Here is a 16,293-nt window from a genome sequence, read left to right as displayed (position 1 = left end):
GGACTTCTAAATCAATACATAGTGATAAAGGCTAAAGGAATTAGCAAGCAAAGATGTATGGAAAATTAATTATCCCATCAATTATGTAATGGGGCAACTAGAAAAGGTAAGACAATTACTATGTATTAGAATGGGAACTACAAAGAAAATTTTTAATTGCTCAAAATTTCAGTCAATTTGCTAAATCTAAAGGATTGTTAATTCCAAAATACCCATGATACTTTAAATGTGTACATGTGTGTACACACACAAAATACAGAAGACAATATATACTACCAGAGGTTGTGGTGAGTTATTACTACATTTCATTTTCAATATTTAGAAAGAACTGAATTACTATGATTGTAAGTTTAGTCTTTATCAGGAAGCTTTTTCCTGTATTAAAACTTTTTGAAGTTTGCTGAATTAATTTTTCTGGTAAACCAAAGGCTCAGTTCCTCACCCTATTTTCCATCACACATTATGGAATACTTCTTTGAGATCATAATCATTAGGAGAACAGGAATCGTAAAAATCGCAGAACTGAATTGGGGAGTATATCACCTTTCTAATCAAATCTCTGATTCTGCTGGTGAGAAAGCTGTGGCTCAGAGAAGACAGCAGAATCAGTTAATTCAGTAAGCCTTCCCTAAGCTCAGTAATTATCTGAGAAGCTTGTTAAAAGTTCATGTTCCCATGCTCTACTCCAAAATGATTGAACCAGAATCTCTAGAATCTTCAGGTGACTCTTTGACCAGGAGAATAGGTAAATTTAATTTTTCTGAAACACAACAATTTTGTTAAATGCACAGTAACACTAGGAAAACCATTCTACCATCCTCCATTCCTTAAAGTGCATGTATGATGTACTATAGACTAGCCAATGCCAAGAGTCAGGATTTAATCACCATTAAAATATTTTCAAGAAGTTTTAATTTATGTGAAGTCATTTCCTACCTTAAAGTCTACACTCTATTTGGAGAAACAGTGAAGTTGAGACCAGTTATTTCTACATGCCTACAGGATAACCCATTAGAGTCTGGGGATATTTTTTAAAGGTACACAATGACAAGTATTAAGCTTTTTCCTTAAATATGGTTCTAAACAAATTACGCTATGTAAAAACAGTGTATACTGAGAAAGATGAAAGTAAAATGTGGAGAGAAGTAATTTAATGTTTCAGTTCTAAAGACAGACATCTACAGAGTTCAACACTCAATTTGGCTACTAAATCATAATTTTATCTAACAAACTCCCATATAGTGCTTACCATGTGCCAGGCGCTGTTTATAAACATTAACTCATTTATTCCCACCACTCTATGAGGGACTACTATTACTATGTTTTACAAATGAGAAAACTGAGGCACAAGAAGGCTGAGCATTGGGGTTAGTGCCCGACTTCAAACCAAGGCAGCATGCCTCCCACACCCACATGCCTCCCATACTATTCTTTTAATCCACTCTAGTGCAGGCAGACCTATTGTGGATGGGATCTTTTGATTAGGTTGTTTCCATGGAGATGTGACCCACCGAACTGTGGGTGGGACCGTCTGATTAGATTATTTCCACAGAGATGTGTCCCTGCCCATTCAAGGTAGGTCTTAATTAGTTTACCTGAGTTCTTAAGAGACCTCAGGGAGACAGAGAGCCCAAAGCCAAACCAGACGCTTGGCGATACAGACAGAAAGATGTCAGAGATGCTAAACTAAGAGATGAAGCCCAGAGATTGCCCTGGAGAAGCTAAGAGACAACCCACAGATGCTTAAAGAGAAAGCCGCTGGAATCTGAAGCTGAAAGCAATGCAACCCGGGAGCAAGGGACCAGCAGGCGCCAGCCACGTGCCCTCCCAGCTGACAGAGGTATTCTGGATGCCATCGGCCTTTCTTCAGTGAAGGTATTCTCTTGTTGATACCTTAGTTTGGACACTTATGGCCTTGGAACTATAAATTTGTAACCTAATAAATCCCCTTTATAAAAGTCAATCCATTTCTGGTATTTTGCATAATGGCAGCATTAGCAAACTGGAACAATATTCCAGACTCAAGAGCTCAGATGCAGATTGTATCAGTTATTTCAATTATAAAGCTGAAGTAACACATCATGTATAGGAAACAAAATTGTTTCAAGAAGGAATAATGGCAAGAGATGGAAACAACCCAAATATCCTTCAACAGATGAGTGGATAAATAAAATGTTGTATATACACACAATGGAATACTACACGGCAGTAAAAAGGAACAATGTCGTGAAACATATTACAACATGGATGAACCTTGAAGACATAATGCTGAGCGAAATAAGCCAGGCACAAAAAGAGAAATATTATATACTATCAGCAATGTGAACATTGAAAAATGTAAAATGAATGGTTTATAATGTAGAATATAGGGGAACTAGTGATAGAGAACAATTAAGGAAGGGGCAAGGATAATCCAATAAGAACAGATAAGCTATCATGGGTAAATTTAATGTGCTGGGAATGCCCAGGAATGACTATGTTCTGTTAATTTCTGATGGGTATAGTAGGAACAAGTTCACAGAAATGTTCCTATATTAGGTTACTTTCTTGGGGTAGAGTAGGAACATGTTGGAAGTAAAGTTATCTTAGGTTAGTTGTCTTCTTCTTACTCCCTTGTTATGGTCTGTTTGAAATGTTCTTTTAGTGTATGCTTTTTGAAATTTTTTTTTTTTTTACACAGTTGATTTAAAAAAAAAAGAGTTAATTTAAAAAAAAAAAAAACAAGGAAAAATAATATGCAGAGCCCCCTTGAGGAACTGGTGGAGAATGCAGGGGTATTGGGCTGCCCACCTCAATGGTTGCTGACATAGGGGACTGGTGGTTTGATGGGCTGAGCCCTCTACCATGAGACTTGCCCTTGGGAAGACTGTTGCTACAAAGGAGAGGCTAGGCCTGCCTATAATTGTGCCTAAGAGCCTCCTCCCGAATGCCTCTTTGTTGCTCAGATGTGGCCCTCTCTCTCTAGCTAAGCCAACTTGAAAGGTGAAATCACTGCCTTCCCTGCTACATGGGATCAGACACCCAGGGGAGTGAATCTCCCTGGCAATGTGGAATATGACTCCCGGGGAGGAATGCAGACCCAGCATCATGGGATGGAGGACATCTACTTGACCAAAAAGGCAAAGTGAAAGGAAACGAAATAAGCTTCAGTGGCAGAGAGATTCCAAAAGGAGCCGAGAGGTCACTCTGGTGGGCACTCTTACACACAACATAGACAACCCTTTTTAGGTTCTAATGAATTGGGGTAGCTGGCAGTAGATACTTGAAACTATCAAACTACAACCCAGAACCCATGAACCTTGAAGACTGTATAAAAATGTAGCTTACGAGGGGTGACAATGTGATTGGGAAAGCCATACGGACCACACTCCCCTTTGTCTAGTTTATGGATGGATGAGTAGAAAAATGGGGGAAGGAAAAAAACAAACAAACAAAGGTACCCAGTGTTCTTTTTTACTTTAATTGCCCTTTTTCACTTTAATTATTATTCTTGTTATTTGTGTGTGTGTGGTAACAAAGGTGTCAGGGATTGATTTTGGAGATAAATGCACAACTACGTAATGGTACTGTGAACAATCGAATGTACGATTTGTTTTGTATGATTGCATGATATGTGAATATATCTCAATAAAATGATTTAAAAAAAATAAGGAATAATGGAACATCCAACTTAAAATCTGATTTGACTTAGAAATTGATGATTTTACCATGCAAAGAATGGTAACTTCTTTCTTTTGTCAATGCTTTCTCTGTGAGGCTTCTGAGAAGGTATATCCTGAAAATAACTGCATTATGTTGCTAAGGAAGGAGACTTTAAAAATATTTAATTGAATAAAAACATTTTCTACATCCAAACCACACAATCACACAAACAATTCCATCACACAACATTTTATGAAAAATGAGATTAAATAAACCTTCAAGGGCAAGATTTTCTGTTCTAGCAAGTCCTTAAAAAAATTAAATTCCAATTATAAAAGTAGTGTGGGGGGTATATGCAGTACCCTCAATGGCTTCCCTTGCACGGCAACATAGTACACACCATGTGCTGTGTATGAAAGCCACCATTATGGAGGATATCTCTATGGGCTGAAATCCGGCCATCTTAAGGAGAAGACTCTTCTGTCATAATAAAAATAAAAATATTTAGTAAGACTATCCCACCTACTTTCCACCCATTTTTGCTTTCTTGAGGATTTCTGACCTTAAGAGCACTGAGTTTGAATTTTTTTAAAAAAAGTTTTATTTTGAGAACATAAAGCTTGACAAATTTTATCATTAACACTCTTAGGTGGAGGTGAATACTAAGTGACTAAGAGAATTCACTGTCAACACCACATGACACATCTCAGAGGTCCCCATATTGTGAGCATGTCTTCCAAACCTCATTACTGGCAAAACAAAGGACAGAAGTATAAGAAAGATACAAAGTAGATCTGTTTTTACAATTATCCTTAGAGTTAACTAAAAAGAAACTAAACCAAATTTTTGCCACATTAAGATATATGAAAATAAATCACTCAAGTCCAACTGACCCATTACAACACTATTTTCGAGCCCATCTTCCAAGTGAACAATATATTAAACAAATGTAATAGATTAAAAAAAAAAATCAAATAAACACCCATCATACGTTCTTAATTATGTTTAAAACCCAGGTAGCAGAACACCAAATACAGAGGGACTTAAGGATAAACTTGTTTTCGAGTGTATTCAATTTCTCTTCTAATTTTGCCACTTGTGGGAAACTGTAGGTACTCCCAGAAAAATCATGTTTTTATAGCTAATCCATTCTTGTGGAAATAAAACATATTGTTAAGATCTTTTGATGAGGTTACTTCAGGTATAGTGTGGCCCAGGAAGGATCATAATCCTCCTACTGGAGCCCTTTACAAAGAGGGTGAATACAGAGAAAAAGCCACGGAAGCAAGAGCTGAAAACAATGAAACCTGGAAGAGAAGGGAAGAGGCCAGCAGACATTGCCATGTGCCTTGCCATGTGATAGAGGAGTACAGGATCCCCAGCAGCTAGTCTTTGGGAAGAAAGCATTGCCTTGACTTGATAATGCCTTGATTTAGACATTTTTCTCAGTTTCAAAACTGTAATCTTTTAAGCTAATAACTTCCCATTGTTAAAGCCAATGCATTTCATGGTATCTGCTTTGAGTAGCTTAGCAAACTAAAACACCATTCAAAAGCAATTAAACATCTACTAAATGCTAGACTCTTAATCTTCCTACATAGAACAGCAATAGAACTAAGGCCAAAAGAAGTTGTAGAGCTTCCTTTTAAAGAAAAAGAGTGTAGACCACAACTAAATTTGGGTGATTTATATACAGTCCTTCCAAGAGGGAGGAGAGAAAAGGCCTGATTAATTCTCAAGGGCTCTTCCAGCCCTTAAAGAGAGTGGAATATTTTGCCTCAGAAAGTCGAAGACCTGTGCATCTGAACATTTTTTAAAGTGATCAACCTCATGGGAAACTAATCCAGAAATAATGAACAGCACGAAGAGGATTCAAATACAAAAAACCATAGCAAACTAGGAAAGGAATCAAACAGAAGTTTAAGAAACTACAAGAAGATACTCTATTTATGAAAGAAAAACAATAAACTTTGGAAAGAACATGGGAAAAGATCAGCTATAGGCAAGGATGTTTGCGACAGCTCTTGTGATCTCACTGGATGAAGTGAGCCTGGTTCTTTAAAAAGAACACTGTGCATATGCACCAAGATGGAACGTATATACCCGGGCAGTTACATGCACAGGACCTTGGTAAGGTAGCGGTCCTGATCTAAGACGGTGTTCTAGTTTGCTAATGCTGCAGAATGCAAAACACCAGAGATGGATAGGCTTTTATAAAACAGGGGTTTAATTCGCTACACAGTTACAGTCTTAAGGCCACAAAGCATCCAAGGTAACACCTCAGCAATCGGGTACCTTCACCGGAGGATGGCCAATGGCGTCCGGAAAACCTCCGCTAGCTAGGAAGGCAGCTGGCATCTGCTCCAAAGCTCTGGCCTCAAAATGGCTTTCTCCCAGGACGTTCCTCTCTAGCAAGCTTGCTCCTCTTCAAAACATCACTCACAGCTGCACTCTGTTCCTTCTCTTTGAGTCAGTTCATTTATATGGCTCCACTGATCAAGGCCCACCCTGAATGGGTGGGGCCACACCTCCATGGAAGTATCTCATCAGCCATCATCCACAGTTGGGTGGGGCGCATCTCCATGCAAACAACCTAATCCAAACGTTCCCACTTAATCCCCACTATTATGTCTGCCCCACAAGATTGCACCAAAGAATATGGCTTTTTCTGGGGGACATAATGCCTTCAAACCGGCACATTCCACCCCCTGGACCCCAGAAAAACATATTCTTTCCAAATACAAAACACATCCATTCCATCACAGTATCACAAAAACTTAAATCATTTCAGTAACAAAAGTTAAGTACAAGATCCCATCAAAATCAATTATAGGCATGGCCAGTCCTAAGGCATAATATTCCTTTAGCTATGGATCTGTGAACTTAGAACAAGTTATGTGCTCCCAATATACAAAGGAGACACATTCATAGGATAAACATTTCCATTGCCATAAGGAGAAACAGTAAGGAAAACAGGGTTAACAGGACCAAAACAGTTCCTAAAACCCGCAGGACAAACTCCATTAGATTTCAAAGTCTGAGAGTCATTAACAGAACGACGTTGCATCCTTGGGGCTTGAGAGAGTGGGAGTCTAACCCTTCCTAAGGGCCTTTGTGTCAGCCCTTTCCTCTCCAAATGCTTGGGTGAGTGCTTCAACATTTCCACACATTGGGGAGACCACCTTCTCGGCCCCACCCTCCTCAAACATTGGGGCAGCTCCCGGATTCCCTTCCACCTCTGGGGTACATGTTCAACCCCTTCAGAACAGTGTGGTGGCAGCCAGGCTCTCCCCAATTCCGTGGGAATGTGCTCCACCCTCTTTGGGACCTCAGGTAGCAAAACTCTTCCAGAGCATTGAGGTGGAAAGGCCACCCTCGACCTCCGGGGCAAACTCACCCTTTCCATGCATGTGGGCCACTCCGCTCTCCCAGCCGAAGACCTCTTGGCTCCAGACCTCAATCTCCATGGCTTTGTCTTTGAAGAAATTTTTCCTTCAGTTTGTTCCTTGTCTGTCTTCTCCAGTCCAGACCAGCAATGGCTCTGTCTGTAAAGATCTCATAAAAATTCTGTTGGCTTTGCATGAAGCATACAGGGGTCAAAGCCATCAGACAACAGGACTTTGCACAAATCCTTTCTGGATAATTCCATCTCCAATCTTGGCTTGTACTGAAATGGCGGCTGGGTTCCATGTTTGGTAACATCCTCATGTTGGGCTGTAGCTTCTGGGGATCCACCCCCTGGAAGCCTGGAATTTTTCAAACCATCAGTTTCTGGTTTCTTTGAATCCAAGAGTTCAGTTCTAAGTTTATCTCTCTCTGCTCGCATTTTACTATAAGCTGCAAGGAGAAGCCAGGGTACGTCCTCCACTCATAGTCTGGAGATCTCCTCAGCTAAGTATTCCAGGTTGTCACTTTCAAATTCTTCCTTTCATCTGACACCAGGACTCAATTTTGCCAAATTTTCTGCCACTTTAAAACAAGGATCTCCTTTCTTCCAGTTTGCAACAACACATTCATCATTTCTGTTCAAGGCCTCATCAGAAGTATCTTTAGAGTCCATATTTCCACAGTCTCTTCAAAGCAGTTTAGGCCTTTTCTATCAAGCTCCTCACAGTTCTTCCAGAATCTTCCCCTTAGCCATTTAAAAAGCCATTCCAACATGTTTGGTATTTGCAAACTCAGCAGCAAAAGCACTCCACTCCTGGTACCAAAATCTGTTCTAGTTTGCTAATGCTGCAGAATGCAAAATACCAGAGATGGATAGGCTTTTATAAAACGGGGGTTTATTTCACTACACAGTTACAGTCTTAAGGCCACAAAGCATCCAAGGTAACACCTCAGCAATCGGGTACCTTCACCGGAGGATGGCCAATGGCGTCCGGAAAACCTCCACTAGCTAGGAAGGCAGCTGGCATCTGCTCCAAAGCTCTGGCCTCAAAATGGATTCCTCCCAGGACGTTCCTCTCTAGCAAGCTTGCTCCTCTTCAAAACATCACTCACAGCTGCACTCTGTTCCTTCTCTTTGAGTCAGTTCATTCATATGGCTCCACTGATCAAGGCCCACCCTGAATGGGTGGGGCCACGCCTCCATGGAAGTATCTAATCAGCCATCATCCACAGTTGGGTGGGGCGCATCTCCATGCAAACAACCTAATCCAAACATTCCCACTTAATCCCCACTATTATGTCTGCCCCACAAGATTGCACCAAAGAATATGGCTTTTTCTGGGGGACATAATACGTTCAAACCGGCATAGACGGGAAACATAAGAAACATGGAAAATCTTCAGTGAGTCAAAGAATAGAAGTGTAAACTGCCAAATAAAAATTTTAAAAGGCGGTTTGGCTGTTGGAGCAGGTTTCACCATGCTGTCAATCGCCACCCGTTTTGGCCCATCCACGTCCATCCTATTCGCCAGGTCCCGCCACCTCGGAGCCACTAGTGCTGGACATGAAGTGACCCTTCTTGTGCCAGGAGTCACTGACTGGCCAGGTCACAGGCCAGCCTCTGTTCACCTCCGTGGGCCTAATGTTTCTGTTTCTCCTTGTTATTCTCCTACAGACAATCAAGTGCCTGACTTCTCTAGCATCACAATAAAGTGTTAAAACAAAGTTTATGAAAGAGAGAAGTGAGTGTCCTCCCTGTTAAGCGGGACATGACTCCCAGGGGTGTAAATCTCCCTAGCAACACGGAACATGACTCCCGGGGATGAACCTGGACACAGCATCATGAGATTGAGAAAGCCTTCCTGACCAAAACGGGGAAGAGAAACAAAATAAACTTTCAGTGCCTGAGAGATGGCAAATGGAGTTAAGAGGTCATTCTGGAGGTTACTCTTATACATTATATAGATATCCCTTTTTTAGTTTTTAGTGTACTAGAATAGCTAGAAGGAAATACCTGAAATTGTTGAACTGCAATCCAGTATCCTTGATTCTTGAAGACAACTGTATAACTAAATAGCTTATATGGTGTGACTGTGTGATTGTGAAAACCTTGTGGCTCCCACTCCCTTTATCCAGTGTATGGACAGATGAGTCAAAAAATGGGGATAAAAAGTAAATGAATAATGGCGGGGGTATGAAAAGGTTTAAAATATTGATTATGGTGATGAATGCACAGTTATGTGATGGTAACTGTGAACAACTGATAATACACTTTGGATGACTATATAGTATGTGAATATATCTTGATAAAATTGCATTTAAAAAAAAGAGAGCAAGCATTGAGGCTAAAAAAACTTCTATTTGGTAAATGCAACAACCACTGTGGGTGCCACAAATGCTGGCAAGAATGTCACCTCCCCATTTGCTTCCGGCATGAGCATTTTACTAATGCTAGGACTATGAGATAATGTGATCCAACTTCAGTTTCTTATTCACAAAGAGATCTGTGTGTTTTAAGCTGCCTTATGAACTAAATTTAAGAAACTTTTTTTACTTTGAAACGGCCTAATTAAAGTTAAGACATGAGTCTGGGTGTTTAATAGATTGCCATCTGCAGAGCATTCATGGGATGGAAATTCTTTGCCTAATTATTCATTTTGTTTGTCTTATGAACTTTTTGAAATTCACTGAGGAGACACCTGTTCCTGGAAAGCTGAGGAACCCCTCCCTCCCTCTATCCACAGTGGCCTCTTTGCTGTTCCTCAAACCTGGCTGGTACCTTCCGGCTTTAGGGCCTTTCTTTGTACTGGATGTTCCTCCTGCCTGGAATGTTCCCCCCCCATGCAGGTACACAAGTAACTCCCTCACTTCCAAGCTTTTGCTCAAACATACCTTTCCAATGATGCTACCCTGACCTGCCTGCTTAAAACTACAACCACCTCCCCTCTGCATTAACTGTTCTTTTCCCTTATTTCATAGCACATACCCTCCTCTGACATACCAATGCACCAATTATATTTCTTATTTATCATCTGCCTTCTTCCACTGGAATGTAAATTCCCCAAAGGCAAGGAACTTTGTTTAGTTCACTGAAATCACTCAAGATCCTAGAACAGTGTGCCTGGCACATAGCAAGAATTCAAATGTTTGCTGAATGTTTAACCCAAACGAAAGATGTTGCTCATGATTAGAACTACAAGGAAGAAGTTTATTATGAAACAAAGAATTTTCAATTAAACGGAACAAACACCCCACCATTGCTTTTAATGCAGACCATAGCACAACTTAAAGCCATTTTATTTTTAAGTTGGAACAAATGGGAAAAGACAAATTCCTGTGAAAATTGTGTGTATACAGTAAACCAGCATTCTATCATTTTTGGATATGCCAATGGTCGTAACAATGAGTGAAGGTAAGCTGATTCTAGCAAACAAGAGAAGGAACCCAGACTCAAGGTTTCAAGGCTGTCCTCTGGCACTAAGTGAACATTTTATATACAAACCACTTTATTTTTATAAAGTTTTAAAATTTCCCTTTCTGCAAATCACTCAAGGACTTCAGTATTTAGAGCTAAAAAACCAGTTTCTCTCATTTTATGTATTATATCCACTTACAGTATTGAATGACTAGAAAATAAAAAAAGGTTTTGTAGCAGCAAAAGGGATTTTAAAACACAAATTCATGGTTTAGAAACTATTCGATGGCTTCTCACTGCATTTAATAAAATTAAGACTCCTCAGCAGAGCCTACAAGACCTGGCGATCTGACACCACCTGGATCTTACCCTTACAAAGTCTATTATCTTGTAGAAGAAACAGAACTCTGAACAAATATAACAGGTTCTGCTATCTCATGTATGCATGAGATACAGAGATTAACAATTGTGCCTGAGGCAGATAGCTTTATTGAGGATAGGAACGCTGAAGGCAAAATTCAATGAAATTGTTCCCATTTCTCTTCCCTTAGACCTCTCAGAAGGGTCTAACACTTAATCATTCCCTCTCTCTCTCAGGGATCCCCCATTGTCCTTGTTTTCCTCCCACTCCACTGGCGGACACTCTTCTTCCTCAACTGTTCTCTAAAAGTTGACTGCCCTCCTCTTAGGCTCTCCTGTCTATTCACTTTATTTTTTTTTTTTTTTTTTTAATCATCATTTTATTGAGATATATTCACATACCACGCAGTCATACAAAACAAATTGTACTTTCGATTGTTTACAGTACCATTACATAGTTGTACATTCATCACCTAAATCAATCCCTGACACCTTCATTAGCACACACACAAAAATAACAAGAATAATAATTAGAGTGAAAAAGAGCAATTGAAGTAAAAAAGAACACTGGGTACCTTTGTCTGTTTGTTTCCTTCCCCTACTTTTCTACACATCCATCCATAAACTAGACAAAGTGGTGTTTGGTCCTTATGGCTTTCCCAATCCCATTGTCACCCCTCATAAGCTACATTTTTATACAACTGTCTTCGAGATTCATGGGTTCTGGGTTGTAGTTTGATAGTTTCAGGTATCCACCACCAGCTACCCCAATTCTTTAGAACCTAAAAAGGGTTGTCTAAAGTGTGCATAAGAGTGCCCACCAGAGTGACCTCTCGGCTCCTTTTGGAATCTCTCTGCCACTGAAGCTTATTTCATTTCCTTTCACATCCCCCTTTTGGTCAAGAAGATGTTCTCCGTCCCACGGTGCCAGGTCTACATTCCTCCCTGGGAGTCATATTCCACGTTGCCAGGGAGATTCACTTCCCTGGGTGTCTGATCCCACGTAGAGGGGAGGGCAGTGATTTCACCTTTCAAGTTGGCTTAGCCAGAGAGAGAGGGCCACATCTGAGCAACAAAGAGGCATTCAGGAGGAGACTCTTAGGCACAAATACAGGGAGGCCTAGCCTCTCCTTTGCAGCAACCGTCTTCCCAAGGGTAAAACTTATGGTAGAGGGCTCAACCCATCAAACCACCAGTCCCCTATGTCTGTGGTCATGTTAGCAACCATGGAGGTGGGGTAGGCGAATACCCCTGCATTCTCCACAGGCTCCTCAAGGGGGCACTAAATTTTTTTTTTTTTTTTTTTTTCCCTTGTTTTTATTTTTTCTTTTTTTTTTTTTTTTTTTTTTTAACTTTCCCTTCTTTTTTCAAATCACCTGTATGAAAAAAAAAGTTAAAAAGAAAACAAACATACAATAAAAGAGCATTTCAAAGAGACCATAGCAAGGGAGTAAGAAAAAGACAACTAACCTAAGATAACTGCTTAACTTCCAACATGTTCCTACTTTACCCCAAGAAAGTTACATAATATAGCAACATTTCAGTGAACTTGTTCCTACTACAACCATCAGAAATTAACAGACCATAGTCATTTCTGGGCATCCCCAGAACGTTAAATAGCTTATCTGTTCTTCCTGGATTATTGTTCCCCCTTCCTTAATTGCTCTCTACTGCTAGTTCCTCTACATTCTACATTATAAACCATTTGTTTTACATTTTTCAAAGTTCACATTAGTGGTAGCATATAATATTTCTCTTTTGTGCCTGGCTTATTTCGCTCAGCATTATGTCTTCAAGGTTCATCCATGTTGTCATATGTTTCACCAGATCGTTCCTTCTTACTGCCGCGTAGTATTCCATCGTGTGTATATACCACATTTTATTTATCCACTCATCTGTTGAAGGACATTTGGGTTGTTTCCATCTCTTGGCAATTGTGAATAATGCTGCTATGAACATTGGCGTGCAGATATCTGTTCGTGTCACTGCTTTCCGATCTTCCGGGTATATACCGAGGAGTGCAATCGCTGGATCGAATGGTAGCTCTATATCTAGTTTTCTAAGGAACTGCCAGACTGACTTCCAGAGTGGCTGAACCATTATACAGTCCCACCAACAATGAATAAGAGTTCCAATTTCTCCACATCCCCTCCAGCATTTGTAGTTTCCTGTTTGTTTAATGGCAGCCATTCTAACCGGTGTTAGATGGTATCTCATTGTGGTCTTAATTTGCATCTCTCTAATAGCTAGTGAAGCTGAACATTTTTTCATGTGTTTCTTGGTCATTTGTATTTCCTCTTCAGAGAACTGTCTTTTCATATCTTTTGCCCATTTTATAATTGGGCTGTCTGTACTATTGTCATTGAGTTGTAGGATTTCTTTGTATATGCAAGATATCAGTCTTTTGTCAGATACATGGTTTCCAAAAATTTTTTCCCATTGAGTTGGCTGCCTCTTTACCTTTTTGAGAAATTCCTTTGAGGTGCAGAAACTTCTAAGCTTGAGGAGTTCCCATTTATCTATTTTCTCTTTTGTTGCTTGTGCTTTGGGTGTAAAGTCTAGGAAGTGGCCTCCTAATACAAGGTCTTGAAGATGTTTTCCTACATTATCTTCTAGGAGTTTTATGGTACTTTCTTTTATATTGAGATCTTTGGTCCATTTTGAGTTAATTTTTGTGTAGGGGGTGAGGTAGGGGTCCTCTTTCATTCTTTTGGATATGGATATCCAACTCTCCCAGCCCCATTTGTTGAAAAGACTATTATGACTCAGTTCAGTGACTTTGGGGGCCTTATCAAAGATCAGTCGGCCATAGATCTGAGGGTCTATCTCCGAATTCTCAATTCGATTCCATTGATCTATATGTCTATCTTTGTGCCAGTACCATGCTGTTTTGGCAACTGTGGCTTTATAATAAGCTTCAAAGTCAGGGAGTGTAAGTCCTCCCACTTCGTTTTTCTTTTTTAGAGTGTCTTTAGCAATTCGAGGCATCTTCCCTTTCCAAATAAATTTGATAACTAGCTTTTCCAAGTCTGCAAAGTAGGTTGTTGGAATTTTGATTGGGATTGCATTGAATCTGTAGATGAGTTTGGGTAGAATTGACATCTTAATGACATTTAGTCTTCCTATCCATGAACATGGAATATTTTTCCATCTTTTAAGGTCCCCTTCTATTTCTTTTAGTAGAGTTATGTAGTTTTCTTTGTATAGGTCTTTTACATCTTTGGTTAAGTTTATTCCTAGGTACTTGATTTTTTTAGTTGCTATTGAAAATGGTATCTTTTTCTTGAGTGTCTCTTCAGTTTGTTCATTTCTAGCATATAGAAACATTACTGACTTATGTGCATTAACCTTGTATCCCGCTACTTTGCTAAATTTGTTTATTAGCTCTAGTAGCTGTATCGTCGATTTCTCAGGGTTTTCTAGATATAAGATCATATTATCTGCAAACAATGACAGTTTTACTTCTTCTTTTCCAATTTGGATGCCTTTTATTTCTTTGTCTTGCCGGATTGCCCTGGGTAGCACTTCCAGCACAATGTTGAATAACAGTGGTGACAGCGGGCATCCTTGTCTTGTTCCTGATCTTAGAGGGAAGGCTTTCAGTCTCTCACCATTGAGTACTATGCTGGCTGTGGGTTTTTCATATATGCTCTTTATCATGTTGAGGAAGTTTCCTTCAATTCCTACCTTTTGAAGTGTTTTTATCAAAAAGGGATGTTGGATTTTGTCAAATGCTTTTTCAGCATCTATTGAGATGATCAATTGATTTTTCCCTTTTGACTTGTTAATGTGTTGCAATACATTGATTGATTTTCTTATGTTGAACCATCCTTGCATGCCTGGAATGAACCCCACTTGGTCATGGTGTATGATTTTTTTAATGTGTCTTTGGATTCGATTTGCAAGTATTTTGTTGAGGATTTTTGCATCTATATTCATTAGGGAGATTGGCCGGTAGTTTTCCTTTTTTGTAACATCTTTGCCTGGTTTTGGTATTAGATTGATGTTAGCTTCATAAAATGAGTTAGGTAGTGTTCCATTTTCTTCAATGTTTTGAAAGAGTTTGAGTAAGATTGGTGTCAGTTCTTTCTGGAAAGTTTGGTAGAATTCCCCTGTGAAGCCATCTGGCCCTGGGCATTTATTTGTGGGAAGATTTTTGATGACTGATTGGATCTCTTTGCTTGTGATGGGTTGGTTGAGGTCTTCTATTTCTTCTCTGGTCAGTCTAGGTTGTTCATATGTTTCCAGGAAATTGTCCATTTCCTCTACATTATCCAGTTTGTTGCCATACAGTTGTTCATAGTATCCTCTTATAATTTTTTTTAATTTCTTCAGGATCTGCAGTTATGTCACCTTTTTCATTCATTATTTTGTTTATATGGGTCTTCTCTCTTTTTGATTTTGTCAGTCTAGCTAGGGGCTTATCAATCTTGTTGATCTTCTCAAAGAACCAACTTTTGGTGATATTTATCCTCTCTATTGTTTTTTTGTTCTCTATGTCATTTATTTCTGCTTTAATCCTTGTTATTTCTTTTCTTCTACTTGGTTTAGGATTGGTTTGCTGTTCATTTTCTAGCTTCTTCAGTTGATCCATTAGTTCTTTGATTTTGGCTCTTTCTTCCTTTTTAATATATGCGTTTAGTGCTATAAATTTCCCCCTTAGCACTGCTTTTGCTGCATCCCATAGGTTTTGGTATGTTGTGTTCTCATTTTCATTCGTCTCTATATATTTAGCAATTTCTCTTGCTATTTCTTCTTTAACCCACTGATTGTTTAGGAGTGTGTTGTTTAACCTCCAGGTATTTGTGAATTTTCTAAGTCTCTGATGGTTATTGACTTCTAATTGTATTCCATTGTGGTCAGAGAATGTGCTTTGAATAATTTCAATCTTTTTAAATTTATTGAGGCTTGTTTTATGATCTATTCTGGAGAAAGTTCCATGAGCACTAGAAAAGTATGTGTATCCTGGTGATTTGGGATGTAATGTCCTGTATATGTCTGTTAAATCTAATTCATTTATGAGATTGTTTAGGTTTTCAATTTCCTTATTGGTCTTCTGTCTGGTTGATTGATCTATAGGAGAGAGTGATGTGTTGAAGTCTCCCACAATTATTGTGGAAACATCAATTGCTTCCTTTAGTTTTGCCACTGTTTCTCTCATGTATTTTGTGGCACCTTGGTTGGGTGCATAGACATTTATGATTGTTATTTCTTCTTGCTGAATTGCCCCTTTTATTAGTACGTAGTGGCCTTCTTTGTCTCTCAAAACATCCCTGCATTTGAAGTCTATATTATCTGAGATTAATATTGCTACATCTGCTTTCTTTTGGCTGTAGCTTGCATGAAATATTTTTTTCCATCCTTTCACTTTCAGTTTCTTTCTGTCCCTGTGTCTAAGATGAGTCTCTTGTATGCAACATATTGATGGTTCATTTTTTTGATCCATTCTGCGAATCTATATCTTTTAATTGGGGAGTTTAATCCATTTA

The 16,293-nt window shown here is 39.2% G+C and overlaps 1 protein-coding gene across 3 annotated transcripts in view; it reads right to left on the bottom strand.

The window, feature by feature from the left end:
- FAM118B (family with sequence similarity 118 member B) overlaps positions 1-16,293 on the bottom strand; it is a 62,506-nt gene that overhangs the window by 31,816 nt on the left and 14,397 nt on the right. The gene's annotated exons all lie outside the window — the stretch shown is intronic.

This window comes from Choloepus didactylus, chromosome 6 (genome assembly GCF_015220235.1).
Source record: "Choloepus didactylus isolate mChoDid1 chromosome 6, mChoDid1.pri, whole genome shotgun sequence".
In the NCBI taxonomy this organism is placed as follows: Eukaryota; Metazoa; Chordata; class Mammalia; order Pilosa; family Megalonychidae; genus Choloepus; species Choloepus didactylus.
This window is presented reverse-complemented; position numbering and strand designations above follow the sequence as displayed.